This window comes from Mustela nivalis (assembly GCF_964662115.1).
Source record: "Mustela nivalis genome assembly, chromosome: 9".
Lineage (NCBI taxonomy): Eukaryota > Metazoa > Chordata > Mammalia > Carnivora > Mustelidae > Mustela > Mustela nivalis.
The window spans coordinates 11,325,296-11,340,317 of NC_139028.1; the positions used below are offsets into that span (position 1 = coordinate 11,325,296).

At 46.3% G+C, this 15,022-nt stretch overlaps 1 long non-coding RNA gene across 4 annotated transcripts in view; it reads left to right on the plus strand.

Moving 5' to 3' along the window:
• The first annotated feature begins 2,948 nt into the window (after positions 1-2,948).
• The window catches only part of LOC309841335, a 476,175-nt gene continuing 464,101 nt past the window's right edge, over positions 2,949-15,022 (plus strand). For 3 of the 4 annotated variants that reach the window (XR_014299069.1, XR_014299070.1, XR_014299071.1), the window contains exons 1-2: positions 2,949-3,237; positions 3,642-3,738. This is a non-coding gene — a long non-coding RNA (uncharacterized lncRNA). The remainder of the gene's footprint in view (positions 3,238-3,641; positions 3,739-15,022) is intronic. The other variant, XR_014299072.1, reaches the window with a different exon arrangement.

The following is a 15,022-nucleotide window of genomic DNA, read 5'->3' on the forward strand; positions in this document are numbered from 1 at the left end:
TGACCTCATTCCCCACCTTCCTACCCCCCTCCCAGAGCAGGCTCTTCTTGTCACCATGCCTGTATCTTCCAATAATGTGTTTCTTTTGCTTTTACTTGAATTCTCAACTGGAGGCACAAATTCCTAGTGTCAGGTTTGCTCCTCTGCTCCCAGTCCACTGGGGGCTCCCTTCCTGCTCCGCTTTGCCCCAGCGGAACTAGGTTGTAATTTTGTGCTCACGCTATTAGACTGACTTAGAAGATGATGTAACACTGTGTACAGCAGAGTGGTGGGGTGTTCCTCTCACCCCATACCGCATTTTGAGTTCCCTGAGTTAACAGTTGACTTTGTTTGCATAGGTTCCTACAAGCTTACTGCTGATGTGACCACAAACTCTGCTAGATATAGGAACTTGTCAATATTATCGGTTTCATCTATTTTCTGAAAGAAATTGTTTCTGGGGCGATGTGTTTTGTCCAGTCTGGACTTGGTCACTTCTGTGGCTGCTATAGCCATTATCCTGAAATTGCCTCTCCCCTCCATTGGATTCCCAGATTTCCCATGTCCTCTGTCTCCCGTCTTAGCATATCCTCAGGTAGCTTCCTAAGAACAACGGGGACAAGGGAGATAACATTTCGAGACTTTATACGAGGAAGGTCAGTCTCCTTAGTGGTAAGAGACTTAGCTGCTGCCGACACAGATGCTCTATTCCCCTCCCCACAAAAGCCCAGTATTTGGTCCTGCTAATTGTTGAATCCTCTGCTGTGCTGGACCACAGTGCTGTTGATGCTTAACTATGTTTTGCTGAGTCCAAAACCATTATTTGCATTATACTGTACTGCTCAAGTTTCATTGGTTTCTGTTAATAGTTTCTTGCATAGGAACTGATGGATTGATTTGAGAAATGGATCTATTAGGTATGTGTGCATATTCATGTACCCCTTACAATTTAAAACTCGGGAATCAAGTAGATTTGGATAAATTTTCAATTAAGTTTTTCATTATCCTTACTACTCAGTATCAGAAACCAGTTCGATTTGGGTAACCCAATAGCCCCTCACCGGCTGAACTATTGCCATCCGAACTTGAAGATGAAATAGGTTCATACGTAAGTATGTAGGTACATGCATCTTTGATCAAAAATACGTCTGAAAACAGTTAATCAAACAGCACTCAATTAAAGGGGAGATAGAGCTAATTTCATTTTTTGGGGGAACTAAATATGTCATCATAGAGTTTGTGGATGTGAGGTTAGCAGAGGTCTTTGGACATATGTCCAGTTAATATCAAGTGGCTTCTCTGTCCCAAGGTATTCCTTCATATGTAGATTGGCTCTCTCCCTTGGTAAGTGCTTCAGAAGTGTCGAACTAGTCAGCCCTCAGAACCTTCCAGAGTAGGGTGTATTATCCACATTTTATTGATGGGGGAATAAAAGGTAGCGTGATGTTAAGGACTTAGTTAAAAATCCTGCATCCGTGGAATAGCAGACTCAATATTTGGGCCAGATAGACTAGATACAGAGTCTGAACTCTAATCTACAGAATTCAGGGGCATGCCAGTAAGTGTTCTAACAAGCACTCCGGGGGCAGGGAGGTTGCTGGGGGCCTTTAATGGTAGCTGGTGCTGATTTCATGAAATAGTGCCACATGGTAACGGTAGCTTAACTGTGTTTTGCAGTATTTACTTCAGATTGCTCCCCCACACACACATGCAGCTGAAGACCTCCCATGCTCTCCCCCTTAGGCCTGCCCTCATCAGGGATAGCCTCTCTCACCGGTCATTGTTTGCACTGAACCCGTTAGGTATGTACCTTACAGAATGTGTAGTGTCCTGTACTCACGTCCTGTATTTTCCTGTTAGGGTGGAAACATCAGGATCGGATCTCTGGGTGTTATTTAGAAGTGTAACCATGTGGAATAACGAGCTCACTGGATCCAGACTACTCAGGGTGCGCCGTGGTGTGCTAGCATCTGGGACAGGAAACAGTGTTATCCCTAGCTGTTACATTTGCACATCTTCCAGCTCAAGACGGCCCAGCGTGGAGGGATGAGGCCATGCAAGAAAGTGGAGATCCTGACAGCACCCTTTTTTCGTCTGTGGCTACTTTGCACTTTTCCGTGCTCCTGTTCGTGCAGGATAAGCAGGGAGCCCCCCTTACACCACTTTCCGGCCTTCACCCTGCTCAGTACGCCAGAGGTTCATTAATTACTTGCACTGTATTAACCAGAGCCCTGTTGGCTTTTGCAGACGGGAGAGGCCATTAAGCGAAGACGGGGCGGGAAGGAAGCGTTCAGGGTGTTTGTTTCTCCCCTCCGTCCCCCTGCCGGACCGTGGCCTGGGGCTGCGCTGGGCCATCCCCCTCCTCCACGGTCGGTTCTGGTGGTTTCAGTTCTGCACTCAGCCCGGACCGGAAGCAGGTGAGCGGGCGATCATCCGAAGAAGCACGAGGAAGCTCCGCGAGGGCGCGGAGAGCGAGGAGCCTTTATGACGTCACAGAGCCGTGGCGCGTGCTGACGTCATCACGCATAGCCGTCACAAAGCCGTGGCGCGCACTGATGTCATCGCGCGTAGCCGTGTTCCTGTCTCACACGGTGCCAGGACGGGTGAGCGTGGCGGTGAAGGTAGGGTGAGCGGGAGTCGGGTCCCCGCCGCTGCGTCCTGGCGTTGTGCTGTCCCGCTTGCTCCCAGTTACCGTTCCGAGGGGTTCATCTCTGCTTTACGCTGGCTGCGGCCTGCGTTTGCGCGCGGAGCGACGAGCCGCATGCGCCCTGTAGGACCCCTCGGAGCTCGGCCTCGCCTGCCGGTGCCGACCTCTCGGGCTCAGGAGCCACTCCTCGCCTCGCCTTCTTGGCAGGGACGTCTCGCTCGAGCAGCTCGTGCAGCGGCTCCGTCTCCGCCGGGCGGCCTCCAGCCTCGTCCGCGCCCTCCCCGCCGGCCTCTGCGTGCGCCGTCGGTTTCCCGGGGCGGCCCTCAGTGTGCAGGAACTCAGACCGGGAGCAGCGCGGGGAAACTGCCTCCGGGGGGTTCTGGGTGGGCCGGCGCTTCTCTTGGACGGAGAGACTCGTAGCTTCCTTGCGGATGGGAATGGACACCCGGGACTCGACGTTTGCTCACGTTCTCACGAGTGCTGTTTGGGCGCGCTGAGGGCTGTGGCGTGGCATCACTGGCCGTGGTGGGGTTACAGAGCCCGGGCGGGTCGGGGAGGCGGCTGTTTTGGACATGCACACGGAAGCAGGAGGGATTGAAAGCAAGGGCGAGGTTAGGGCGAGCCGTGGAAAACTTCAGGCAGCATTGGGGGGAAAATCTGTTTTGTGGCGGTAGAAGCAGCTCCTCCTGTCTGAGGGACGTGGTCTTACCCCCGCTGCCCCAGGCCCCCAACACAGAAGGTTTCAAGGACTTCCCCTAAGACACTTCTGTCATGAGGGATAACAGTGATGCTCGGGATGCAGGACAGTCACCCATATTTATTTCCTGGAACGTGACAGGCTGCCGACACCCCCAAACAATACAGGAAGGGAAGGTGCCTGTGCAGAAGAGTTGCAGGAGATCACTTCACACTGGGAGGAGTCTGGGGAGCAAGTGTGGGACTGGGTTCTAGGACTGTTAAACCAAGAGGGATGATCTAAGGTGCACCAGACATTGACATAGATGTACTCCCACAGGAAATGTGCGAACCTGGGGATGGTGGCAGTAGTGACCTGATGACTGCCTCCAGTTGAGGAGGTTGAAGTGTCAGAACCTCCCTGGCGTGCTATGAAGGTAAGACTCCGAAGTCGGAGGGAGATGGGAATGTGGATCTTTTCCCACACATCTGCTCCTTTACCAATCTGCTCCTTTACCATAAACCAGGTGGCTTACAGGAGCGGACGCATACTCTTTCACAGTTCTGGAGGCCAGAAGTCCAAAAATTGACTTCTCTGGGCTGGGACGAAGGGGTTAGCAGAGCTGTCCTTCCTCTGGAGACTCAGGGCTCCAGGGACAGTCTGCTCCTTGCCTCGGGTAGCTCTGTGTGCCTGCCATCTTCCATTGGCTTGAGTCCACATCCCTCCAGCCTGTCTCCATGGACGCACTACCACCTCTTTTGTCAAATCTCCCTTTGCCTCTCTTTTAGAAGGATACTTGGGATTCCATTGAGGGCTCAGCCAGATAATCCAGGATTCAAAATCCTTACATAAATTCCAAGGATGGGACCCAGATCCCAGGTATTAGGATTTGATTTCTCTGATGGCCATTATCCAGCCTCCTACAACACGTCCTTTAATAGGGAAATGGTTATCAGTGCCAGCTGCGTACCATGGGATTCTAACCAATGAGCGATGAAAAGGAACACACTATTGATACACATTACAACCTGAACGAATCTCCAGAGAATGATGCTGACGGGGGAAAAAGCAAATCCTGGAAGGTTGCGTGCCATATGATTCTATGTGTATAACATTCTTGAGATGACAATATTCGAGAAATGGCGAGCAGACAAGCGAGAGCCAGGTGGGAAGGTGGTGGGGATGGCTGTTGTCAGAGGACTTCCGGGATCCCAGTGGAGATGTCATGTTGTTTCTTGAGTGTGTCACTATCAAAGTCCTGACGGTGACAGAGTTCTGTGGGCAGAGAGGACGGAGGATTCTGCAGTGTTTGGCAGCCCCACTCTCAGCAACCTCACACCTGCCCACCTACAGCTGTTCGCACAGCTCTGGCTTGGGTCCTGTCCCTGCAGTGCAGCCTTGTGCTAACCGCAGCAGTGGTAAGCCACCTCCGCCCTCTCTCCCTCAGCAGAAGCATGGCTCCAGCCGTTCCCCCCTTTTTTCTGATGGGGGCCATCCTCTGTGGTGGGTTGCTGTTTCGCCTGCCTGAGGGAAACGGTGAACTTCCACCTGCCACCACCCTTGTACTCATTTTACCTTGTAGCACTGTTTGCACCTGGTGCCTGCGGATCCTTTCATCATCCTCTCTTAAATCCAAGTCTGGGCAGGGATTCTCTCCCGCTTGCTTACCTGTAAGAGGGGCATCTTCCCTTGTTTATGAATGATATCATAAAGCTCACAGTGACATCCCATGCTCTGATTTAACTCATTGACACCATTTTACAGACATGGTAATTATTCCTTTTCTTTTTTAAAAGATTTTATTTCTCTATTTGAGAGACTGCAAGGAGAGGGAGAAGCAGACAGATGCCCCACTGAGCAGGGAGCCCAACGCAGGACTCGATCCCAAGACACTGAGATCATGACCTGAGCCCGAGGCAGACACTTACCAGAAGGAGCCACCCAGGCGCCCCTATTCCCTTCTTGAAAAGACACTTTTTCCCCACGTGGCTGGAAGGACATGGCTGGTTACTCTCTCCTCCTCCCACGCCCAGGGCCATGGCTTACCGACATCTCTGTTGCTTCCTCCTCATCTTCATAAATTGTAGGAGAGCCCCAGTCTTGGTCCTGGCACCTTGTCTGACTTCCAGCCATACCTATTCCTGTAAGAGCTCAGCTCTGACTTCTCACCTAGGCCTGCTGGGGCCTCCAAGGCTGGGTTGGTCTTTTGCCCACAGCTCTTAATGTCTCCAGACTCACAACTCCACCAGCGTACTGCACACGTCTTCCCCATCCTCTGGAGCCCGTTCCCCACCCCCCCACCCCACCCCAATCTCCTCTCCTCTCAGCAGACCCTTGTTCCCTCTGCGGCAGTCACTGTGCCCCCTCCTTGTTCTCTGAGCATGCTGGGCACACTCCCGCTTCAGGGCTTTGCACTCACGTCACCTCTGTCTGGAATATTCTCCCACATAGCCACGACTCCTCATTCCCATCCTGCCTTTGCTCAGACATCACCTGATGAGCAGGGCCTTTCCCAACTACAATATCTGACTGAAAATGGCTCTTTGACCTACCCCAACAGCTGACCTCGCTTCCCAGATTTCATTTCTCCTTGGTACTTTGCATCCCCCGTTTTCTTCCTTGCTTCCTGTCTGTCTGGTGCTGCGGTCCCTGCCAGGCTGTAGGCGTCCTGGCGTTCAAGGACCACACCAGCTCCGTTCACTGCTCTGTCCCTGGCGTCCTGCAACCGTGCCTGGCTCATTGGAAGGTTCAGAAACCATTTGCTGAGGGAGTCGATGTTGGGATTTTGTATTCATTTGCAGGGCAGCCATAATAAAGTCCTGTAGACTGGGTGACTTCAGCAACAGTTTATTTTCTCACAGCTTAGATTGAGGTGTGGGCAGGGTGGAGTTCTGGCTTGGGGACCACCTCCTTCTTGCCCCTCACACGTTCTTCCTTCTTTGTGCCGGTGCCTACTCTCCTCTCGGAAGGACGCCACTTATTTTGGATTCAAACCACCCCAGTGACTCATTTGACCTTCACCACGCCTGTTAGGATCGATATCCAAACACAGTCACCAGGGCAGCTAGGATTTCAACGTATGAGTTTTGTGGGCATATTCATTCCATAACAGGTTTCTCTGTGGTACCTATGTAGGAACTTCTCAGATGTGTTTTTTTCTGCTTCCTTTGCCCCCCGTTATGTGCCCATCCAGTGCTAATCCCATTTGCTCTTATCCCAAGTTGTAACTATATGTAACAGTGCTTGTCACTTCCCTCTACCTCCAGGTTCTCGGTTCCTGGCCTTGTGCTAACACTTGAATTACAAGGGAGCCTGGGTGGTTCAGTCGTTAAGCGTCTGCCTTTGGCGCAGGTCATTTCTGGGGTCCTGGGATCGAGCCCTGCATTAGGGTCCTTGCTCAGCGGGAAGCCTGCTTCTCCCTCTCCCCCTGCGGTGTTCCCTCTCTCACTGTCTCTTTCTCAAATAATAAATAAAATCCTAAAAAAAAAAGGGGAAAAACAAAAAAGCACTTGAATTACATTCTTAGCTTGAACATCAGGACCTCCCTCTAAGCTAAGTATGATTCCTCTCGTTTTGAGAATATAAAACCTGAGGCTCAAAAGAGAGTAAATCATGTTTCTGAGGTCACAGGCCTAGTAAATGGGGTCATTCTGGTTTTAACTTGGCTCTCTTGGGCTCAAAAGCCCACTTCCTTTCCTGCCATACAGTCTTCCACCTTATTATCTTAGATGCAGTAGTACCTTTAAAGTTGGTGTCACATTTCAGGAAATGGGAGTAAATTTAGAATCTGAGTAATTATACCCACAGGTTGAATTTGAATCTCATGTCTGGTTTTTTTTTTTTTTTAACTGCTGCAGTTTCTGTTATCCTTAATGATTATCTAAATTTATTCTTTCCTTTGCAAAATTTAGCAACTAAGAATACTAAGAAAGTTTGTTTCCTATTTAAGAGGTCAGAATTATACAGTGAATTCATAATGTCAAGGCAATAGCTGTTATTTTATTCTAAAATATAGAGGAAAAGGTCATTGCTTTTGTTATAAGGGTTTAATACGTGTTCTTGATAACATGCCAGAGCTCTCAGTGAAAAACCATCGTAGGCTTTGAAAGTCAGTTATTTATAGTTAGGAGAATATCGTTCTCTATTTCAGTGCAGCTGATTGTTGAAAACAGAAATTTAAAATTCTTCTCCACAGATACTTGTATTTTAGAATGAGCTTTGCTTGGAAAAGTATATCATGTTTGCATTAAAAAGTTTATTTCCACTGCATACAAGTTGTGCAGTCATTAAATCGACAGGGACGTGGGTGTCAGTTCTTTTCGTCTTGATCTGCAGATGGCAATACGACCGGTCCCCATGTGGCTCCTCAGAACTGATGAGCTCCAGTCTTCACTTGGTTCTTCCAGACCACTGCTCTGAGCTCATGGATGTTGATTGAGTGACCACGTCGGGGTTGTTTTAAACTGACATCAGGGCACAAAGATGGCTTTTAAGTTGTGTATGAGGAAGCTGTTGGTTCTTTCTGCATCTGCATTGCTCCTAAACATAGAAGACCAGACCCTCTTAGCCAAACAAATTTTGTTCAAAGCAAATGCAGCTTACAAAGGAGCTAAAGGCTTAGATAATAAATCAATACTTTTGGAGTCTGATGTTGATTTAGGGACTTAAAATCAGTCTAGGATAAACCTATAGACAGTAACATAACTGTAATGACAGATAACTAACACAGAGAAACAGCCTGAATCTTCCAAGCATAAACTACTGTTGGTTCCCTAGAAACCCCTCATATGTTAAGTTGACCATTAAGTTGAATGAAAGCATTTATCTTATAGTTATGTGGAAGAGATGAGCATACTATCTTAGCTAGTAAGGTTTGGTATATATCTTTGTTGTAGACCTATTTTTCTTTAATGATCAAAGAATTAATTTGAGGTCTATCTTTTATTCGGGTATTCAGGGTTAAGATAAGTAACCTGAAGGAAATGAATTAAGACCACTTTAGAACTGAACTAGACTAGAAAAGCCAGATCCTAGAGTCATGATAAAGATGGTTTGAAACTTCCTTTTCATCAGTAAAAAAGAGGACAATTCCTGGATGGCAGTCATCGTGTGGAAAAGAGTTTCTGGGGTTCCCTCCAAAAATGGCATGTGATTTTGAGTCAACCATACAGCCTCAGTGAATCTACTGTCATAGAAATGGTCATTCCAATTTCAATACGGTTGTCGCTTGGAATAGTCTGCAGAGCTGATCTCCTTTCAGCTTTTGGGCATGATGAATTTACTGAAGAGAAAACATGTTTACCTCCTTCTGAAACCTACTCACATTTGTGTTTAGAATGATCATTAAAAACAGTATTTCTAAAAATGGTTGATAAATTATAAGTCAAGAAAAATTTTTTTGTGAAGTTATCAAATAGAAAGTGTTCCCAAAGTAGTTATTTTACAATTTACAGGAAAATCAGTCTTCTGTGCTCTTAGTGTGTTTATGTTATATCCTATTCATTTGTGTTTTATACTATTTGTGGGTGTGTGGGGGTGTGTGTGTGGAAAATGTGAAGTATTTGGTCATTTAAAAGCTTCAGTAATTTTAGAAAAAGTCAACCAGAAACAAACGCAATACACTTTTGTCCAAAATAATCATGCAGATTTTCCATCATGAGAAATAGTTGATTTATTTCACATAAATTTTCTTTCCTTTCCTTTTTAACAAGCCACATCATAGAAGATTTTTCTTTCTGATAACCTTGAGGCAGATTTGTCAGAGCACATGGCCCATATTTATGAGGAACCTAGGAAGTTAAGAAAGCCACTCAGATAAAAAGTTTATTGGGAACTCATGATGGGTTTGGATTTTTCAACAACGTTGTGTCAAGAAAGCTTTTGTTTACCAGGTTTGTTTTATAGAGTGCACCATATTTTCTGGTTCTAAGAAGGAGTTTTAGCTACCACCAAGTCAGTATTTTCCAATAAAAACTTTGAGCCCGACATATTCATACCTACCAGAATTTTCTCTCTGGCAGACCAAATTAAATACTGCCATTGCCCTGCTTGAAAAGCAGGATTAGATCCCTCTGATCTTGTAGGTTCAAGTATAAAATCCTTCACAGGGCATCCAGCACTCCAGTCCCAGCCCCTTTGGGTCTTCCTTCCTCGGCTGTCCCCACCACACTGCTGCTGAGCCACACCAGGTCCTCACGGCTCACCACAACCTCCAACTCTTCACTCTCTGCCGCTTCTGTTCCTGCCCTTTCCAGCTTCTCGGTCTCAGTTCCACTTGCAACCACTGCTGTCGAATGGGCTCTGGAGCTGCTCTGCAGTCATACCACGTTTCTTGGGTCCACTCTCTGGGATGACTGTTCCACACCTCTCTCCGCCCCCCGCTCAGTTTACATCAGCCTCCATCCTTATTCTCAGCGGATTCCTTTGTTCCCTATTGCACTGAAAAAAATAGTCCTTTTGAGGAGACCTTCCCCAGCTACCCCATGCTCCCTCCATCACATCCACCCATCGTGCTGCACTGTTCCCCTTCGCTCTGCCTTCCCTCCTGCTGCTAGAGAGGGATTGTCTATGCCCCTGCCTGAGGCCAGCCCCTCCCGCCTTGTATTAGATTCAGTTAGATTCATAAGATTCAATTCCTTCCCCCTTACTTTGGTATTTCTTACCTCCTGGGCATGTCCATATCCCCTCTTTACTACCGCATCCCCCAAAGCATAGAAACGTGTTATGGCTCTTCCCATAAGAAGAAAATCCCTCTTTTGAGATCCCGTCGGTCACCCTTAGGTACCATCCCATGTTTTTGTTCTCCTTTTCTGTCAGAACTGGAGACAAATTCATTCTTTCCAGTTTCTCTCATCCATGGCCTCTAGAAGCTTCAAATCAGTCTTCTTTTTTTCAAAGATAACAAAGACCATTTTGCTCCCTGTTTTGGGGGACAGTACTAGCCTTCATTCTTTATTCATAGTCTTTGTCTTACTTGACCTGTCAACACATTTAGCTCAGTGCGGATGCTCTATGTTGGGGACTGACTCTTTGGGTCCTTCCCTCAATTTATATGTTAAAATTCTACTCCCCTCAATGTGATGATATCAGCAGGTGGGACATTATTAGATGTGTTCCTGAGGATGCAGTCCTTATGGATACGATTAGTGCCCTTGGAAGAAGAGACAAGAAAGAGCTTGCCTCCTTTTTCTGCTTTTGCCACATAAGGACACAAGAAGAAATCGGCACCCCAGAAGAGAGCTCTCCCCAGAATCTGCCCATGCTGCTCCCTGATCTCAGACTTCCAGACTCCAGAACTGTGAGAAATAAATTTGTGTTTTTTAGGCCCCCATACCACCGACGGTATTCTGTCAGATTAGCCATAACTGATCAGTTGATGTGGCTTCCTCTGTTGGCTTGCAGGATTCCCCATCAGTTGGTCTCCTCTCCCATACTGTCCATGTTCACTCAGTCTCTCTGCTGGGTCCTGTTGTCTCCCCAAACCCTAAATGTTGGAAGCTCCCAGGTCTCAATCCTCTCATCTCTTCTTTTCACTGATGATTCCCACATCTCCCTCTGCAGCCCAGCCCTCCCCCTGAACTCATCTGTTTCTCTACTTGACATCTTCTCTTGTAGGTCCTCCCGTCATCTTAAATACATTATATTTGAATCAAAACCTTCACCCTCTAGAAACTGATTCCACTGTCATCTCTCCATAGTAAATATAAGTTTTGTTTTTCCAGGTGTTTGGTTTAAAAATCTTAGAGTTCTTTGGACTCCCTACTTTGTTTTCTACCCTACCCTCATATCCAGTCTGTCAGCAGGTGCTGTTGGCCTTACCTTAAAAATACTTCAAGTCGGGCTGCTTTTCATCATTTCTGAAATTACCACCCTGGGCCAAGCTACCATCATTCTTCACCAAGAACATTGCAGCAGCCTTCTCATTGATACCCTACTTTCTCCCTCTTTAACTTAGTTTGTTTTTTAACACAAAACAAAATCATCCTTTAAAAACTGAAGTCTGATTATGTTACTCTTCCACTCAAAACTCTGCATTGTCTTCCAACTCGCCCAAACTAAAACCCAAAGTCATTACCACGGCTCAGGAGATCTTATCTGCCCACCCCTGGATACCTCTTTGATCATATTTTCTACTGGTTTCTTCTTCCCTTGCTCCACACCACCTGTATTACCTCTTTGCTGTTCTTCAAACCCACCAAGTTTTTAATCTCAGAAACTTTGCAAGAAACTTGGCAAGCGTTTCCCAGGTGTACACATGGATCACTTCCTTCCCTCCTCCTGGCCCTTGAGCAAATACTGTCTTACCAGTAAGGCTTTCCCTGACCGCCCTGACTAAAAGTACACCTGTCCTAACTTCTATTTCCCATACTCATCCTGAGCTCATATATCATTTTGCTTCTGTTTTTGTCAATTATCTCCTCCTCTCTTCCTTCATTAAGGATTAGCTCCCTGAGGGCGGAGATTGTGGTATGTTCTGTGAATGGCTATATCCCTGTTGCTTTGAACTGGACCCCACTAAATGCTTGTTGGAAGATTGAACACCTTCATACCTTTACCTTAAGTCTTTCCTCTGAGATGTCTTGAATGTTGTTTGCTTAGCAGTTTTAAGAAAATCTTTTTGTGACACAGCCTTCTGTCAGAGAGATTTTCCTCTCTTAGGAAAATAATAATCATCCCTCTCAGTGTGCTTACTCTGATCTAAATGCTTTACCTACATTATTGCTTTATTTTACAGATAAGTTGATACAGGAGGTTTAAAATTACACAGGTAATAAGTGGTGGAGCCAGGATATTTTAACCTCTAGGGGTCTGGCTGTAAAGGCTGTGCTTTTAATCATAGTGCTGTGCTACTTAGAGACAGAAGTTGTGTTAAGTAGAAAAGGTGGATAGAGACTTTGATTTGACTTATGGAAGCCAGCTCCCCTTCATGGTGGAGACAGTGTTGACTGGGTATGGGTAAAGGAGTATGTGAACCTTCCAGGAAGAAAGAACTGAGTTATGATTTCATATTCTGATGCACTGTCGTGTTGGAGAGAGAGGAGGACTCTTACTGTCACAATGAGAGCCTGGGCCAGAAGTAGCTGAGTTGTGCCAAGAAGCAAAGAGAGTGGTCTGCTTCCATGATGCAGCAAACCCTGCAGCTCGTGCTAACCTGGCCAGGTTGCTCTCCCGTCAGCACCTGGACAGGTGACCTGAACAACTGGCTCAGGAAAGCTTGCAAAACTGGGCCTATGAGGGCAAGATACCATCTCAGTTGAACTGTACAACCTTCCTCATAGAGCCTTTGGAGAATGTTTCCTGTGCAGAGCTGTGGCCACCTCCAGTCTTCTCTTCAGTTCTTGCCATTATTCCTAAAAAGCTTCCCCTCACAGCTGGAAGCCCCTGAGATGACAGGCACTTTCCAACCTGGCTTGACACCCCCACACTGGGGCTGCCATGTGCCTTGTGAATGTGCATAGGTGAGGGGGTGACAGCGTTGATCCTCGGCGTCCAGGCCCCTTCTCTGAGCGCAGTGCTGGGGACTAGGTTCTTCCGTCCTCCAAGACTCTTACAGCTGTGCTGAGATGCTGCCGTACTCCTTAGAATAGCTGCTGAACCCCAAGAACCATGCTTCCAACATAGCCTGCTAATGCCACTTTTTAAATACCGGTTGCCGGGATGCCTGCGTGGCTCAGTCAGTCAAGTGTCTGCCTTCGGCTCAGGTCATGGTCCCAGGGTCCTGGGACCCAGCCCCACATCAGGCTCCTTGCTCAGCAGGGAGCCTGCTTCTCTCCCTCTCTCTGCCTGCCTTTCTGCCGGCTTGTGCTCTCTCTCTCTGTCAAATAAGACTTTAAATAAATAAATACATTACACTTTAAATAAGTAAATACATTACACTTTAAATAAATACATTTGTACATACATACATACATACCAGTTGCCATGAACTAGTGGGCAAACTGGGTTAGGACAAAACAAAAACCCACTGTTGCTTTGATATATGAAAGAGGAAAGGGTTTGAGAGATGTGGAATGAGTGAACTTCCTCTTGCACCCGATGGTTGGTAACTCAGGCATGGCACAGGTAGGGGCCCATTAAGTGCACTCAAACCTGAAAGAGAGGTGACCAGACATGTTTCAGAATCCATCACTAATATTCCCTTATTGACTTCCTTCAGGATAAATGTTAAACCACTGTGATAGCATTTCCTGGCCTTGATCGTAATTTGTATGTTGTTACTCATTAGTTGATACCTCTGTCTCCCCACTAGCCAGTAAATTCCTCAGCCATCTCTTGCTGGTCTACTTGTCCTTAGACTTAGTTGTGCCTGGCTTAGTAGGACTCTTTTTTTTTTTTTTTTTAATTCATTTGACAGAGATCACAAGTAGACAGAGAGGCAGGCAGAGAGAGAGAGAGAGAAGCAGGCTCTGCACTGAGCAGAGAGCCCGATGCGGGGCTCGATCCCAGGACCCTGGGATCATGACCTGAGCCGAAAGCCGAGGCTTTAACCCACTGAGCCACCCAGGCGCCCTGCTTAGTAGGACTCTTAATATATGCTTCATAATTGATCTACTTATTGAATGAGTACATGGGTGGACAAATAATAATTTCTCTTTTTAGATTATGTTATTGCTACTGGTTATATATTTTAACAAAAACTTTATCAAGAAATCGTGTTATAGGTCAGTAAAGGACAAGGTGTTGGCGAGGATGTGGAGAAAGGGGAACCCTCCTACACTGTTGGTGGGGATGCCAGCTGGTGCAGCCACTCTGGAAAAGAGCATGGAGGTTCCTCAAAAAGTTGAAAACAGAGCTACCCTATGACCCAGCAATTGCACTACTGGGTATTTACCCCAAAGACGCAGATGTAGTGATGTGAAGAGACACCTGCACCCCAATGTTTATAGCAGCAATGTCCACAATAGCCAAACTATGGAAAGAACCTAGATGTCCATAAACAGATGAATGGATAAAGATATATATATATATATCTATATATATATTTAGATATATCGTATATATATAGATATATATATATATATATCTAGTGGAATACTATGCAGCCATCAGGAGAAACAGAATCGTGCCATTAGAAATGACATGGATGGAACTAGAGGGTATTATGCTGAGTGGAATAAGTCAATCAGAGGAAGGCAATTATCATATGATCTTTCTGATATGAGGAATTTGAGAAACAAGGCAGGGGATCGTAGGGGAAGAGAGAAAAAAAATGAAACGATGAAACCAGAAAGGAAGACAAACCCTAAGAAACTCTTAATCTCAGGAAACAAACTGAGGGTTGCTGGAGGGACGTGGGGTGGGGGGGATGGGGTCAATGGGCGATGGACATCAGGGAGGGCATGTGTTGTGATGAGTGCTGTGAATTATGTAAGACTGATGATTCACAGACCTGTACCCCTGGGACAAATAATACATTATATGTTAATAAAAAGAGGAAAGACAAAAATAAATAAGATGTAAATTTTTTAAAAAGTTCCAGCTTAAGGGAACAGACATGCGAAAAATACAAGAGAAAAGGAGACAAAGGCACTTCTCCTGTGTCCATGACTAGTGTGTACAGGGATGGAGAATAAGTGTCAAGTGACTTTAATTTGTCAGAAGAATTTTATGGTCTCTTGTCTCAAAGAAATAAAAGTCTGGACTTGTTATAAAAGAAAAGAGATGGTTTATATTGAAAAGGATTTGTAGCAGATATTTGGGACAATCTTCAGAAACATGTT